General features: G+C 39.4%; 1 pseudogene; it reads left to right on the plus strand.

Moving 5' to 3' along the window:
* The window catches only part of LOC126030091 (ceramide synthase 4-like), a 100,904-nt pseudogene that overhangs the window by 14,604 nt on the left and 70,060 nt on the right, over window positions 1-16,240 (plus strand).

A 16,240-nucleotide genomic window follows, 5' to 3' on the forward strand; every position in this document is an offset into this window, starting at 1 on the left:
TTTTATTTATTTAAGAGCTCTAAATGCATTCATGATTTCTATGGGAAAGTTACAGAGTGGCTTACCTTCACCAGTGGTCATCCCCAAAATGGCCTTTGATAGTAACTGACTTAAAAGATTGTTTTTTAGCATTTCTATTCACCCAAAAGGCAGAAAGCATTTTGCTTTTTCTGTTTCTTCTCTCAACAGTAGGGCCCCCATGCAGTAATTTTAATGGATGGCTTTGGCTCAGGGCATGTGAGAATGTGTCAATATTGTGCCAATATTACATGTGTCAGCATATAATATAATATAATTATATAATATATATTATATTATATAATATGTCAATATTGTGTTGATGTACCTACATCAGAAATAGACCTTTTACCAGTACAGACCTGGATCTGCACCAATTGGCCACAGCCTGGTCTCTGCTCTCTATATTGAGAAAAATTCCAGAGAACAGTCTCTCCTAACCCTGAAGAGGAATGTACAGACCTGCTCCTAAGAGTATGTGAGGTCCAAGGTCACCTTCTGGTTCATCATGTTTATTGACCTTTGAATCTTTACAACAACCAAGCCTGGGTAACCCTGACATGACAGGGAGACCATAAAGGCACATTAGGCTAGGGGAATTGGAGGAAAATTGGAACTGCTTTGGCACATACTTTCCCCAGGGTGGGCTAACATGCTATCCTGACTATGGCTTGGAAATCTGCAATGAGTATCTTTGAAGGCAGATTTTCCTCTTTGGCCACATGATGGTGAGATGAAGACAGGAGATACATCAGGACATCCTGACTTTAACATAGAATATGTGCTGACACCAATATCTTCAATTACTGAAACCTGGCAGAAAAAAAACTGTGATTGAAGAGAATCTTTCCTGGGATCTTGAAGAAAGACTTTGGGGTTAGATAAATTAGTGTTCCTGGAGCCTGTAGTTTGTCTTAAGGAAGGATGCCTCATGGGTAGGGATACTTTGTTTTTAGGCCAAGAGTTTTTCTTTCTATATTTCCAAACTTTTCTGCACCTATGCATAATATTGCCAACCTCTTTATCTTTTAGTTAGAGGCATCGGATTCTTTTCTTAGAAATCTGGGATGTAAATTTCTTTGTATATATCTAAAATCAATTAGGGAACATGTTGTATTACTGGTTCCTAAGCTACTCAGTATTTGTTTTTCACCCAAATGTGTGATCTGGTGTTGTGTTAGGGTCTCTCCATACTCAGTGTTTTCCTCCACACCACTGGGTGTGGCCTGGTGTTGAATTACTGGATCCCTCCCTATTTAATAGTTGTTCTCCATCCTAGGGTAGGTTCTGGTTCTTGCTAATAAAAAGCCTGAATCTCAGGAAGGCAGAACATTCATTCTTCAGTCTTCCTTCACTAACCTTCCTGCCTCACAGGAACAGTAGGCTTGTGTGCTGGAATTTCTAGCTTGCTGGAATGTTGGAATTCTTGAAGCCATTTTTACCCTCTTTCACTATGTGAGCTATTTTTGTATCAGCATTTGCTTCCAGATTCATGTCTCTCCAGGGCCTGCTTTTGGACCCTGAGGCTTCTTCTCAGCCTCCAATGGCCTTTCCAGTGAACTTTATTTCAAAAACAATTTTGCCCCAAACCAGTAGAGCCAACCCCAGCCAGCATCATGAGCAGATAAGATCTGCTCAAACAAAATCAATAAAACACAAAGACATTCAGTTCCACAGGCACTACCAGGGTCTGAATCTTCCTGCATTCACCAGATTCCATTGTTTGAGGAAAAGCTGTCATTAATCCAATCCTGGGAGGAGAGAACTGGGAGCAGGGCTTAGATGTTCCCAAAGGCATCACTTCTATGGGCTGGAGTGATAACAAGAGTAAGTTCTGAGATGTGCTACTTATGGTTCCCAAAATTCTGAAGTGCTGCTCTTGGAGAAGATTTTCTCTGAGAGAGGGAAAGGCTGATGATGGGGAGTGTATGGATGAGGGAACACTGGGAACTCCAGCATCTTCTCAACACCATCTCTGCCTCAGCACATTTTTCTGCTCTTGAACAGAGGAAACAAATACCTTGTGAGCTGAAAATGACAAAGACACCTCGCCTGTGACTGTGTGAGTGGGTGGCTTAGTAGTAGCTGTGTCTTCTAGGTCATGATCTGGTGTTGGATTGGATTCATCTTCCAGAAAAGACACATCCACTCACAAGTTAGAGGAGCTTGTAGGGCGGTAGGAGGCTGCTGCTGGACTATATGGTCCAGGATTTCAACCCCATGACATACAGGGAAAAGGAACCCCATTTGGGGTCAGGGTTGTGCCAGTTGGGATCTTCAGATTCCAGGGCTTACTCTGGGCTTTGTGCTCAGAAATGACTTCTATCGGGTTTCTGTGGACCACATGGGGCCCTCAGGACCAAATTTAGGTCAGCTACATGCAAAGCAAACACCCTAAAACCCACTGTCATGATTCCGGCCCCAATGGCACTTATTTAAAAAAAAAAACTCTCTGTGTATTTTGTGCCACTACCAGAGTTGTTCAGAGATTTTTCCTGGCAGGACTTGGTGGACCATAGTGGGTGCCAGGTACTATGACTTCAGTTCCCCAAACTGCTTTCTTCACAAGAGATTCCTGGAACTGAGGCTGTTCTGGCTGAGCTGACACATCTTGTTTGTTTTCTTTACCTATGTGCTATAATAATAATAGTGTTTGCTTAGAACAGATTCTAAAACAATACTTAGGTTAATTTGTGTTGTTAGAGAACAGTTTTTCCTGCCCGTAAGGGGTAAAAAGGCCTTGTAGGAAACAATAGATTCATATAGCAAAGTGACAGACTACAAAATTAACACACAAAAAAATCAATGGCCTAATTATACACAAATAATGATAGAGAAGAAATGGACACTGGAAAACAATCCCATTCCTATTAATGCCACACAGAGTCAACACCTTGGAGTCAACTAAAGAGGTAAAGGACCATTACAAAGAAAACTACAGACACTGCTTCAAGAAATAAAATAGGATACAATGAAATGGAGACACATGCTTTGTTCATGGATTGGGAATATTAACATAATTAAAATGGCAGTAGTCCCCCAAAACATTATACAGATTTAATGCAATTATATTAAGGATACCCATAACATTCTTGAAAGAAGTGGATCAAATACTCATAAAATTTATTTGGAATAATAAACACCCACTAATAGCTAAAGCAACCCTGAGGAAAAAGAAGATGAGAGGCATCCCTTTCCCCAACATTAAATTGTACTACAAAGCAATAGTCATTAAAACAGCATGGTATTGGAATAAAGCGAGACCCTCAGATCAGTGGAATAGATTTATGTATTCATAGAATGTTCTCCAGACATAAAGTCTATTAATATATGTTAATGGGGCAAGAAGCACAAAATGGAACAAGGACAGCCTCTTCAACAAGTAGTGTTGGGAAAACTGGTCAGCCACATGCAAAAAACAAACTCAGACCCCCATCTAACACCATGCACAAAGGTCATTTTCAAATGAATTAAAGATCTTTATAGCAGACCCTGAACCATAGGTATATAGAAGAACATGTAGGTAAAACACTCCATGACATTGAGAATAAAGGCATCTTCAAGAAGAAAACATCACTGTCTGTCCAAACAATTGGAAGCAGAGATAAACAAATGGGACTATTATTAAGCTGAGAAGCTTTTGAAACTCAAAGGAAATAATTACTAGGATAGAAAGCCCTTATACAGAATAGGAGAAACTATTCACCCACTATCCATCAGATATGGGGCTAATATCAAAGATATACAAGATAAAGGCAGAACTTAACAAGAAAAAACATCTAGCCCCATCAAAAAATTGGGAGAAGAAATAAATGGACACTTCCTCAAAGAAGAAATATAAATGACAAAAAGGTACATGAAAAATACTCTACATCACTAATCATCAGGGAGATGCACATCAAAACGACAATGAGGTACCTTTTCACACCACAGGGACTGGCAACATCACAAAAAAATAACAATCAGTGCTGGAGAGAATATGTGGAGAAAGGAACTTTCATTTGCTGCTAGTGGGAGTGCTGTTTAGTCCAGTCTTAATGGAAAACAATATGGAGATTCCTCAAAAAACTGGAAATTGAGCTTCCATATGATCCAGCCATACCACTCAGAGGGATATACCCTAGGAACTCAAAAACACAATATAAAAATGCCTTCTGCACACTTACACCTATATTCATTGCAGTGCTATTTACAATAGCCAGAATCTAGAAATAACCCAGATGCCAGACACCAGATGAGTGATTAAAAGAATTATTGTACATATATACAATGGAATACTATGCAGCTGTCAGGAGAGATGAAGTCATGAAATTTTCATCTACATGGATGTACATGGAAACTATTATGCTGAGTGAAAGTCAGAGGGAGAGAGATAAGCAGAGAATAGTCTCACTCATCTGTAATATTTAAGAAAAATATAAGATACCCAGACTCAATAGAGATGAAGGCTGGAAGAACTGGTACACGATTATGAAGCTTACCACAAAGAGTGGTTAGTTCAGTTAGCAGAATAACTTCTAACAAGTATCATGACAGTGGTAGCAAGTGAGAGAAATATAATGCCTGTTTCAAATACAGGTAAGGAGTAGGGGAGGGAGATGGGGGCATTAGTGATGAGAATGTTGCACTGGAGAAGGTGAGTGTTCCTTTTTATGACTGAAACCCAACTACAAGCATGTTTGTAATCATGATGCTTAAATAAAGATATTATCAAAAGAAGGCCTTGTAGAGGAAGAAAAGATTTTTAAAAGTAATTGTACTTTCTGCTACTTGCTTGCCACTGGAATACTGGAAAGCTCCAGTATTCCTGAATTTCCTTGGGTCAAATGATTCAATCTTTTGTCCAATGATCCCGTGTGTTGCAGGCCATACTGTGGTGTGAGGGGCGCCTTCAAACTCTGTTTTTAATGCTAAGAATTAAATTTAGGCTATTTATGGAGGGGGGGAAGAATGAAATATTTGGGGGCACTGTGGTGCTGATACTGCCAGGATTCCACCAGTCCCCTGGTTTGGGCCCTTAGGGTTTTGATTGTTTTGTTTTGTTTTAGTTTTTGTTTTTTGGGCCTCACTCCGCGATGCCTAGGAGTTACTCCTAGCATGGTAATCAGCAATTACTCTGATAGTGCCTGGAGGACATTATGGGATGTCAGAAACTGAGCCCTGTTTGTCCACCTGCAAGGCCAGCACCTACCACGGTCGATTCTCTCTGGCCCCTCTCCTGGCTTCTTAAATTCCTTCTTAAGGCTGGATCAAGAGTCCAGTAGGGATAGTTCATATTTATGCATTTCGCATTTCTCTAGAAATCAGCTCTATTCTACCTGAATGTATCTGTTATCTGCTTCTACAAATATTTGTTTCCTGTGCCATCTAATTTCCACCCACCACTGATAGCATCTTGGGAGTAGAACATTTTAATTTTAATGAAGCTGAGCTTCATTTTCTCTTTCTAGGAAGTCTGTTGACTGACAGAAAATAATCACCACACCCCAAGTCTTATATTATCTCCGGATTATCTTGGCAAATTTATTCTCCTGTGTTTTACATAGAAGTATATGATTGATTTTTTTTATGGTTATTGGGTCACACCAGGCGGCCCTCAGAAATCATTACTGGCAGGCAAGAGGGACTATATGGGATGCCAGGATTTGAATCACCATCTGTTCTTGATCAGCTGCGTGCAACCTCTGTGTTACCTCTGAGACCCCTGATCAATTTTTTAATTTAAATATTTAATTTGACATTTTTGCCACCCCAGGCATTGCTTAGGGTTTACTCTTTGTTCTGTGCTCAGAGATAACTTCTGGTGGGATTTGGGAAACTCTATGGGGTTCCGGGGATGAAACCTGGGTCAAGTTCATGGACTGTGTTGAACTGACACTTTAAAAGGTTGAGTCTCTGGGGCTGGAGAGATAGCATGGAGGTAAGGCGTTTGCCTTTCATGCAGGAGGTCATCGGTTCGAATCCCGGTGCCCCATATGGTCCCCCGTGCCTGCCAGGAGCAATTTCTGAGCCTGGAGCCAGGAATAACCCCTGAGCACTGCCGGGTGTGACCCAAAAACCAAAAAAAAAAAAAAAAAAAAAAAAAAAGGTTGAGTCTCAAGGCCTGGGAGGATGGTATAGTGGGGGAGGGCACTTGCCTTGCACATAGACAAATTGGGTTCAATCCCCAGCATATCATAGGACCCCTGGAGTAAACCTTGAGCACTACAGGGTGTGGATCAGAAACTAAAAGCACGCATGTGCGAGCTCGGTGGGCCCCCCTCAACCAACCAAGTGATGCAGCCCCTCAAAGCTTGGGATACACCGGGCCAACTTGACCCTGCAGAGGCAGCGGCGAAACCAGCAATCAAGGGAAGCGTGGGAAGCCAGCGGCAGGCCGAGGAGGGCCAGAGGAGCAATGACAACCACCAGGGAAGCATGGTCACTGACTCCCGAGCTGTGGTAGAACTGGTTGGTGGAGCAAGAGACAGGTTTGGGAGAAAACGGACAGAAGCTTTTTCTTTCTTTCTTCCATTTCTTCCTTCCTATCTTCTTCCATTTCTTCCTTTCTTTCTTCTTTCTTCCATTTCTTTCTTTCTTCCTTTCTGTTGTATATGTAAACAATTCAATGGGATTATTATGTTACTGACCCTACCCTGATCGGTGATTGTGCCCTACCCTAGGGTGTGACCTGGCATTCTGCTCCCACCCTAGGTGGTACCTGATTCTGCTCCCATCATTGGGTGGTCCCTGATTCTGGGGGATAAAAGCAAGGGTCTGTGGAAGGCGGGGGGGGGGGGGTTGGCTAGAACTGATGCTGAGGCTTTGGCTTCAGTCTTGTCCTCCAAATAAAGCTAATATTTTCACAAGCCTGACTGTCTGCTAGCCGTTTACCTGCCGCTTCACCTCAGAACTGCCAGCTGATAGACGCATGCTCCGAGTTGGAGGGGAAAGACCTCATCTTCCATCCCTCCATCAGTCAACCCCATCAAAGACTGATTTGCAACATAATGGCACCAGAACAGGCTGAACCTGAACCCTCAATCACTGTAAGTGAAATACTTTATTGGAAATTTCCTCTGCTGATCATTAGATGGTTTCTGTGGTTAGTCATGTGGATTCTGCCACCTTTTTGCATACGCATTGGTTCTTTATTGTACACGTGGATTATTCCACTTTGTTTTAAACTAATTGGTTTGGATTTAAGAAAAATCACTGCAGTTGGATGGTTGTGGTCTATATTTCAAATGAAATTTGGATTGTCTCCAACCGTCATAGTTTGTGGCATAGTTTGTGGAATTTCTGTGTTGGCTAATGTTATTGTGAGCATAGGTATTTGCTGGTATTTAGGTAATAGTAAATGGTGAGGCTAAAACCAGTATGGATAATAAGGAAATCTTTCTGACGAAAATTCAGACCAAGGTGCAGGCTGACTAATCCAGCCCCACCATCAAAAATGTAGGCATTTTTCCTGGAAGAAAAACAACTCAGACTAATAATCCGAATCCGAATCTTAACACGAATGACCAACCTCCAGTGCTAACTCCACAAATGAAGCATGATTCTAGTGAATTGCATGACAGTGACTCAGATAATGTTCAACCTCCGGTGCTAACTCCATGAGTGAGGCTGATTCTATTCACAAAATTGAATCGCACAACAGTGCAGATTCAGACAATGAACCACACACACAGCCTCAGAGCTCTATTCAGAGTAATTTTTTTAACCCGGCATCATCCCCTTTACATGGGGATCAGTTTAGAAAAGCATGTAAAGAGTATGGTCCAACGTCACCATACAGTGTGGAGTTACTAAAACTTTGGAGTCTTAACTCATCTTGGATTTTGTATGATTTTAAAACAATCACTAATCTATGCCTGTCGAATATATTATGGAAAATATTCTATTCAGAAGGTGTAAAAGCCAAAGTATATAGCCTGAATGGTACAAAAAAGCAAGTGACAGGGGTTACTCTATCTTATGAATTATTGATGGCAGAAAATCAGTTTGCAAATATTAAGACACAAGTGGCTTTACCTAAAGAAATCTTAAATTTAAATAGGGATATTGCATTGTCTTCATGGGAAAATTGATTCTAACAGCATTGGTAGAGAAAACTTTTTAAAAATTACCCAAGGCCCTTATGAGCCATTTGTAGAGTTTGTGGGTATGTTTAAAGATGCGCTGAAGTTACATGAGGAGATGAGAAACTTTCTAGTAAAATCTTTGGCTTATCATAATGCAAATTCTGCCTGTAGATTAGTATTAAATACATTAAATGAAAAGGTAGATGTGAATGATTTCCTTTATGCCTGTCGGAATGTCTATGGGGAACAACAACATCCACCCCACTTAGACTCAGTAAAAAACTTTCCCAGTTACCAAGGGAACGATGCCTTTCTACCCATGGGGACAAAGCACTTCCCGAAAACCAGGTCTTTGCCCAAAATGCAAAAAGGGTCGCCACTGGGCTAAATATTGCAGATCCGGAAACCTCATTGATAATAACCTAAGGAGAGGTTTCAACACAATCCCCAAAGGCAAATCGTCTGCTACCATTGTGGAAAACAGGGGCATATCAAAACGAATTGCCATCTTCTTTTAAATTCAGCTCCTCAAGGACACACATACAAGATGCAGGGAAATGCCCACAGGGCCTCCCCCCAGGCCCTTCAAAATCAGGGGCAAAGTCTACAGACAATAATCCTTCCAAGCCCAGCCCAAGAAAATTCATCACAATAAGGGAATTAATTCACACTACATCAGGGAGCGCCTGATGTTTTTTGCCCAGAGGACATTACAATTTATCCAGGAGCATGCCCTAACAAGTTAGAAACTGGCATCGTGGGCCCACCACCCCCAGATACTATGGTTTTGATTCTTGGTAGAAGTTCCCTCAACATAAAGGGTATATCAATAACCACTGGTGTCATTGACTCAGATTCAATGGGAGAAATTATTGTAATTATTACTGTACCAGTTTTGTGGACCTTTAAGAAAGGGGAAGCAATTGCCCAGGTTGTGATAGTGCCTTATGTCAAATGTGGGAACTCAGATAAGAAAAGAATTGGAGGTTTTGGAAGCACAGATCCGGGTGCTGCTCAAAACCCACACATAGCTCTGATTACTAAATTAAAAGATGAAAACTCAATGATCAAACTTCACTTGGAAGGACAACCCTTTGATGGAATGATAGATATGGCTGCTCAAGTTACTGTAATATCTGATAAAGAATGGCCAGAAAATTGGCCTCTCCAGGAAATCCCGTATTCTCTGGAAGGAGTAGGAGATTTAAGTTCCTGTTTATTGAGTATGAGGACTATGGTGTTTTATGGCTCAGAAAATCAAGGAGCTATAATCAGACCTCATATGGGTCCATTCTCACCATCCTTGTGGGGCCATGACCTACACAAACAGTGGAAGGCAGAATTCCACATCCCATTAGCTCCAGAAGAGCTCGAACATTCTCTCAATTCAAAAACTCAAAATTTTTCGTAGGAGCCACAGCCATAAATACCCCACGCTAATAAAAATAAAATGGAAATCTGACGAACCAATTTGGACAGGTCAGTGGCTCTTTAAAACTGATAAATTAAAGGTGCTGACAGAATTAATGGATGAACAGTTAAGTTTAGGACATATTGAACCATCTTTTTCTCAGTGAAATTCGCCTATATTCACTATTTAAAAAAAATCCGGTAAATGGAGACTTTTGTTGGATCTTAGAGCTGTAAATTTATCCATGATACCTATGGGCAAACTGCAGACTGGTTTACCATCACCAGTAGTTATTCCAAAGGAATAGCTACTAATTATAATTGATCTGAAAGACTGCTTCTACCATATTCCTATCCACCCAGATGATAAAAAACGTTTTACATTCTCAGTTTTTTCTCTCAATAATACCCATTCCTGCAGATGTTTTCAGTAGACTGTTCTCACCCAGGGCATGCTGAATTCTCCAACAATGTACCAGTTTTTTGTAGATAAGGTTTTGAGCCCTGCTCGTGAAAAATTTCCTCAAGCCATAATATTTCATTATACAGATGATATCTTGCTTACAATGAACAATAAAACAGATTTACAGGACTTATACTCTTATGTTATTGACTATTTACAAACATCAGGACTGAAAATAGCTTCAGAAAAAATACAGACTATGCCACCGTATCAATATTTGGGTTTTATTTTGGACCGAACGTCAATACGTCCACAAAAATTTTCTATTAAAAAAGAAAACCTCAGAACGCTTAATGATTTTCAGAGACTTTTAGGTGACGTAAATTGGCTCTTCCCTGCACTAGGAATCCCGATTGCAGAGTTCTCTAATCTGTTTAAAACTTTGGAGGGTGACCCTGCTTTAGATAGCCCGAGAAACTTAACAACAGCTGCCAAAAATGAATTGGACATCTTCTTGAGCAGATTACAAAAATCGTTTCTCTTAAGATTCATCCTGAGAGAAAAAGTATTTCAGTTCATCTTCGCTATCATAGAAACCCCCATGGGGGCCTTGATGCAACAGGCAGGACCTTTGGAATGGGTGTATTTACATAACAAACAGCCTGGCTCAGTTGTTTCCTTCTTGCAATTGATTTCAAAGATTATTATCAAGGCAAGACTCAGATCTATATCTTTACTAGGTTTTGACCCAGATATAATAGTTTTGCCAATACTAAAAAAAGAAATTGAGTCAATATTGCCTCTTAATGAATCTCTACAAAGGGCCCTCTCAGATTTCACAGGTGAAATATCCTCCCATTATCCAGCAGGAAAAACTTGGGACTTTTTAAAGAAAACTCAGTTTGTTATTTCTTCAATTGTTCGGGATTCCCCAATTTCCAATGCCAAGGTTTTTTATATCGATGGATCCCAAAATGGAAAAGGAGAAATAACCGGAGACAACATTAATATGACCATAGATACCAAATACAAATCTTCACAGAAAGTTGAATTAGCAACATTAATTTACCTATTAGAAAATTTGGGACCTGCAGGGTGGCACTAGAGGTAAGGTGTCTGCCTTGCAAGTGCTAGCCAAGGAAGGGCCGCAGTTCAATCCCCTGGCGTCCCATATTGTTCCTCCCAAGCCAGGGGCAATTTCTGAGTGCTTAGCCAGGAGTAACCCCTGAGCATCAAACGGGTGTGGCCCGAAAACACCAAAAAAAAAGAAAGAAAGAAAGAAAAAAAAGAAAGAAAGAAAGAAAGAAAGAAAGAAAGAAAGAAAGAAAGAAAGAAAGAAAGAAAGAAAGAAAGAAAGAAGAAAGAAAGAAAGAAAGAAAGAAAGAAAGAAAGAAAGAAAGAAAGAAAGAAAGAAAGAAAGAAAGAAAGAAAGAAAGAAAGAAAGAAAGAAAGAAAGAAAGAAAGAAAGAAAGAAGAAAGAAAGAAAGAAAGAAAGAAAGAAAGAAAGAAAGAAAGAAAGAAAGAAAGAAAGAAAGAAAGAAAGAAAGAAAGAAAGAAAGAAAGAAAGAAAGAAAGAAAGAAGAAAGAAAAGAAAGAAGAAAGAAAGAAAGAAAGAAAGAAGAAAGAAAAGAAAGAAAGAAAGAAAGAAAGAAAGAAAGAAAGAAAGAAAGAAAGAAAGAAAGAAAGAAAGAAAGAAAGAAAGAAAGAAAGAAAGAAAGAAAGAAAGAAAGAAAGAAAGAAAGAAAGAAAGAAAGAAAGAAAAAATGTATCTGAAGCCATGAATATCTTTTCTGATTCTTTGTATGTGGTAAATTTATGTTATGTAATAGCCACTGGCTCTCTTAATGCTAATAACCCAATCATACAGAATTTACTTAAATGATTACAATAGCTTCTTCAAAAACAAACTGAGCCTATCTTCATCACGCATATTAAAGCCCACTCAGGTCTTCCGGGACTGATGGCTCAAGGAAATAAAACTGCTGACTTGCTAGCTACATGAACTCAATATTGCAATGCCTGTATAATATTTCAGACTTGACTCAGTATTTTCATTAAGATCAATATAAAAAGAATGTTAACAGGAAAAATCCAAAAGGGCATAAAGGTAAATTAGCCGAAGAATTTGGTCGGCTCATCAAAACCATGGGAAATGGATTTCATAGATATATTAACCCTGAGAGCTTCAAAGTAACAATTGGTTTACTTAATGACCAGTTTGCTGGACACAATCAGCAGGATCCACACAAATTACTGATGTTTGTAATAGAAGGACTACATCAGGATTTGCTTACTGTAAATCTAATGACAGATAAAACTATACATCTTATGGAAAATGAAAATTATGAGCAATTTAGTCCAGAACACCAAAAGACTCACAAATCAATTATTTGTGATCTCTTTCAAGGAAAATTCAAATCTATACTTCAGTGTCTCACATGCCACCAAAAGTCTGAGGTTTATGAGCCATTTTTCATTAGTCTCTGGCTGTCACATCTACAGATATATATATAAATGTACATTACAGGAATGCCTCTCTGAATTTGTTAAAGAAGAAGAATTAAGGGATCACAATAAAGTTCAGTTCAACAGCTGCAACAGTAGAAGGGATTTTTCAAAGAAAACATATTTATGGAAGTTGCCACCAGTACTAATAATACATTTGAAACGTTTTGCTTTTGATGGCAAACAAATAAATAAATTGCACACTTATGTGGATTTTCCTATAAAAGACCTCAATTTAGTAGAATTCACTTCAGAAAATAAAAGCAAGATTAAGAAATACAACTTATTATCAGTGTCAAACCATTATGGTAAAGTTCACTATGGACACTGTACTTCATACTGTAAAATTGCTGCAAGACAACACTGGATCAAATTCAATGACAAGATCAAAAAAGTCCCTAATACATTGGTGAAATCCACAGCAGCATACATCCTGTTTTATACTTCTTAGAGATCTACAATGAACACCAGATAATCATTTCACTTCCTTATCGGTTGCTATTAATGCTCTATGATTCTTTCTACAGGCATGATCAATGAATAGGATTGAAAATTATGGATCCCCAATGTGTTTCCTTGTATGGTGGATTTATGTCTTAATTTCATTATTGCTCTAGGTCTCAGTTAATCATGAAATCTTACAATTTAATTTAGTCAAGGTTCACCTGAAAGAAAAATTTCTCATCATATTAATGTTGTTTTTCTTTCTAGGTATACTCATTTAATGACTTTCACTCTTTTTATTCTAACATCATTGCTTTTTTCCCTCAATTTAGGTTTTAAGACGAAAATGAATTCATAATGCTGACATAACAATACTTTTTAGGTGGACTTTCTTCACAGTGCTTCTCGCCTATGATTGACTATCATAGAGTTGCTGTTATACAATAACTTTGTATATATACTGTTACACACTTATAGTAGAGTTTTTCATATTTGTGTTATGCATGAAATTCTCTTTCAGATCTGCTCTGCTCTGCCATTAAAAATTTTTTTTAAATTTGAAATAATTCATCTAAACAGTTTGCCAGCTATTACATTTTTAAGTGCTTTTAGTTGATTCAGTTGAATTTTTTTTCTTTTGCTCTATTTTGGATCCTTTCCAAACAAATATTTTTTGGTATGACTGGGTGTTATGGCCATATTTTTTTGTGAAGTCTATATGTGTATGCCTTGTTCTGTGTCTGTCTGTTTTGCATATTTTGTATATAGTTCCCTTTTTCCTAACTTTATCTCCCCCGATTTAGTCTTCCTTATCCTTTCCTCTCTCTTCCTATCCTTAACATTTAATTTTCAGGATTCCCTTCACATGTGCAAATCATCTCCTTCACCCACAACTACAAGCCTCCTGATCTCTGCTTGAGGAAGAAATCAGTGACTGTTGGAGTTTTGTGCCATGGTTGCTGCAAACTTGTTGGAAATGAAACCGCCTGGAATTTGTGTCAAAATGTAACCCCAGAAAAAAAGATAAGACCCGCAGTCTCTGGATTCCAATTAAACTGTGCTATCTGAACTTCTGGTTTTCCATCCACATATACTGTGCTACTGTTGATCATTTCTACAATGGCTACCCCAAGATTGCACCAATGCCAAAGAAAATGCAGACGCCCAACCAACTCATGATGGCAATGATGTTACGCTTGGGGATACCCCAACACATGGATGCCTGTTATGGCCTTCCTTCTTCTTTCAGCTTGATGTTATCTTCTGTACCAGGCTTCAACCCGCTTTTCCAGACCCATCAAGTCTCTTTTACCAGCCTATTCGGAGTTCCAGACCCTCATCTTTACAGATTGGTATTGGACTCTGTAGAAATTTTACCTTTTGTATTTTTTTTGTATTTTTCTTATAATTGCAATCCTTTGAATTTATATTTGGTACTACACTTCTTTTGACTATTGTAATTAATGTTTCTCTATTTTAGTTTTTAATCTTAGGAATTGATGTTGTATTACATTGGGGTTTTGCTTTCTTGACTTTAGGTTAGTGGGTTAGATATTATTGTCTATAACTTCCTAAATGATATTTTTGTCTGTTCTCAGAGTTTTTTGCATTGGGTGCATCATAGGCAAAAAATACTAGGTTTAAAAGGAGGTTCTATCCATTTTGGATGGACCCTCAAGTTGTTTGTTTGTTTGTTTGTTTGTTATTTATTTGTTTGCCTTAAACATTTTGTTCTGTTTTGTGACTTAAGCTCCCATCTATAAATAGTTGGCTGTACTTGGTACATCAATTTCAGACCTCATATGGACTTCTGCCTGGACTAAGAACTTGGATTAAGTTCAGATGACTATTGATCATCATTGCAGTGGGCCCCCACAGTGCAGGGAGTATATGCTTCTTCCTCCAAAATAAGGGCCTAATTCGATGCCCTCAAAGATGGGCTTTCTGGTCTACCTGGACTTGGATGGAAAATGGGGCCGCAGAAATAGCATGCCTTGCATGCAGAAGGGCAGTGGTTCAAAGCCTGACATCCCATATGGTCCCCTGAGCCTGCCAGGAGCGGTTTCTGAGCATAGAGCCAGGAGTAACTCCTGAGCACTGCCAGATGTGACCCAAAAACCAAATACCAAAAACCAACAACAACAAATAAAGAAAAGGTGCCTTTTCTCGCCTGCTACACAACCTTTCTGGCGTCTCTTTGAAGGATCTATGTCTACGGATTACAATTGGGCTTTCTGATTGCCCTGGGAGCTTCCCATCGCCTACTAGATCCTTGATCATTGCATTTCAGATTCTCCATCTGCTTCTCTAAGGAAGAATTTACTTGGAATTCTTCATCTTGTATGTCATAAATCTATCATCTCAGGAGCTTGTAGTTGATTCCTTGACACATGTTCCTCGTTTTAGACACCCTGTGTTTAGGTTAGAAGATTTTCTTTACATTTTCCTGTGATGCGCTTATGAAAACAGCCACTCTTTTATTATTGATTAGTTTTTTCTTTAATAATTGTAGACAATATTACTTACCTTTGTATATTTTTGTTTGTTTACTAAAAACAAATGGGGGAATTGTTGTGTATGTAAACATTTCAATGGGATTATTACGTTACTGACCCTACCCTGATCGGTGATTGTGCCCTACCCTAGGGTGTGACCTGGCATTCTGCTCCCACCCTACGGTGGTACCTGATTCTGCTCCCACCATTGGGTGGTCCCTGATTCTGGGGGATAAAAGCAAGGGTCTGTGGAAGGCGGGGGGCTTTTTGGCTGGAACTGATGCTGAGGCTTTTGGCTTTAGTTTTGTCCTCCGAATAAAGCTAATATTTTCACAAGCCTGACTGTCTGCTAGCCGTTTACCTGCCACTTCACTTCAGAACTGCCAGCTGAAAAGGGTGGCAGACAAGTGCTTCGAGCTGGAGGGGAAAGACCTCATCTTCCATCCCTCCATCAGTCAACCCAATCAAGGGCTGACTTGCAACACTTTTTTCCATTTCTTTCTCTTTTTTTCTTTCTCTCTTCCTTTCTTTCTTCTTTATTTCTTCTTTCTTTCACACCGATGATGCTCAGAAATCGCTCCTGGCTTGGGAGACCATCTGGGATGCCAGGGGATCAAACTGCTATCCATCCTAGGCTAGGACAGGCAAGGCAGACGCCTTACCACTTTCGCCACAGCTCCAGCCCCAGCTTATTTCTTTTTGACTCCTATCTTCTCGTCATTCCCTCCCTCCCCCCATGTTTCCTTCCCTCTTCCTCTTTCCCTTCTCTCTAGAATTTCTTTTTTTTTTTTTTTTTTTTTTGGTTTTGGGCCACACCCAGTGATGCTCAGGGGTTACTCCTGGCTATGCGCTCAGAAGTCGCTCCTGGCTTGGGGGACCATATGGGACACTGGGGAATC

Source organism: Suncus etruscus, chromosome 15 (assembly GCF_024139225.1).
Source record: "Suncus etruscus isolate mSunEtr1 chromosome 15, mSunEtr1.pri.cur, whole genome shotgun sequence".
NCBI classification, from domain to species: Eukaryota; Metazoa; Chordata; class Mammalia; order Eulipotyphla; family Soricidae; genus Suncus; species Suncus etruscus.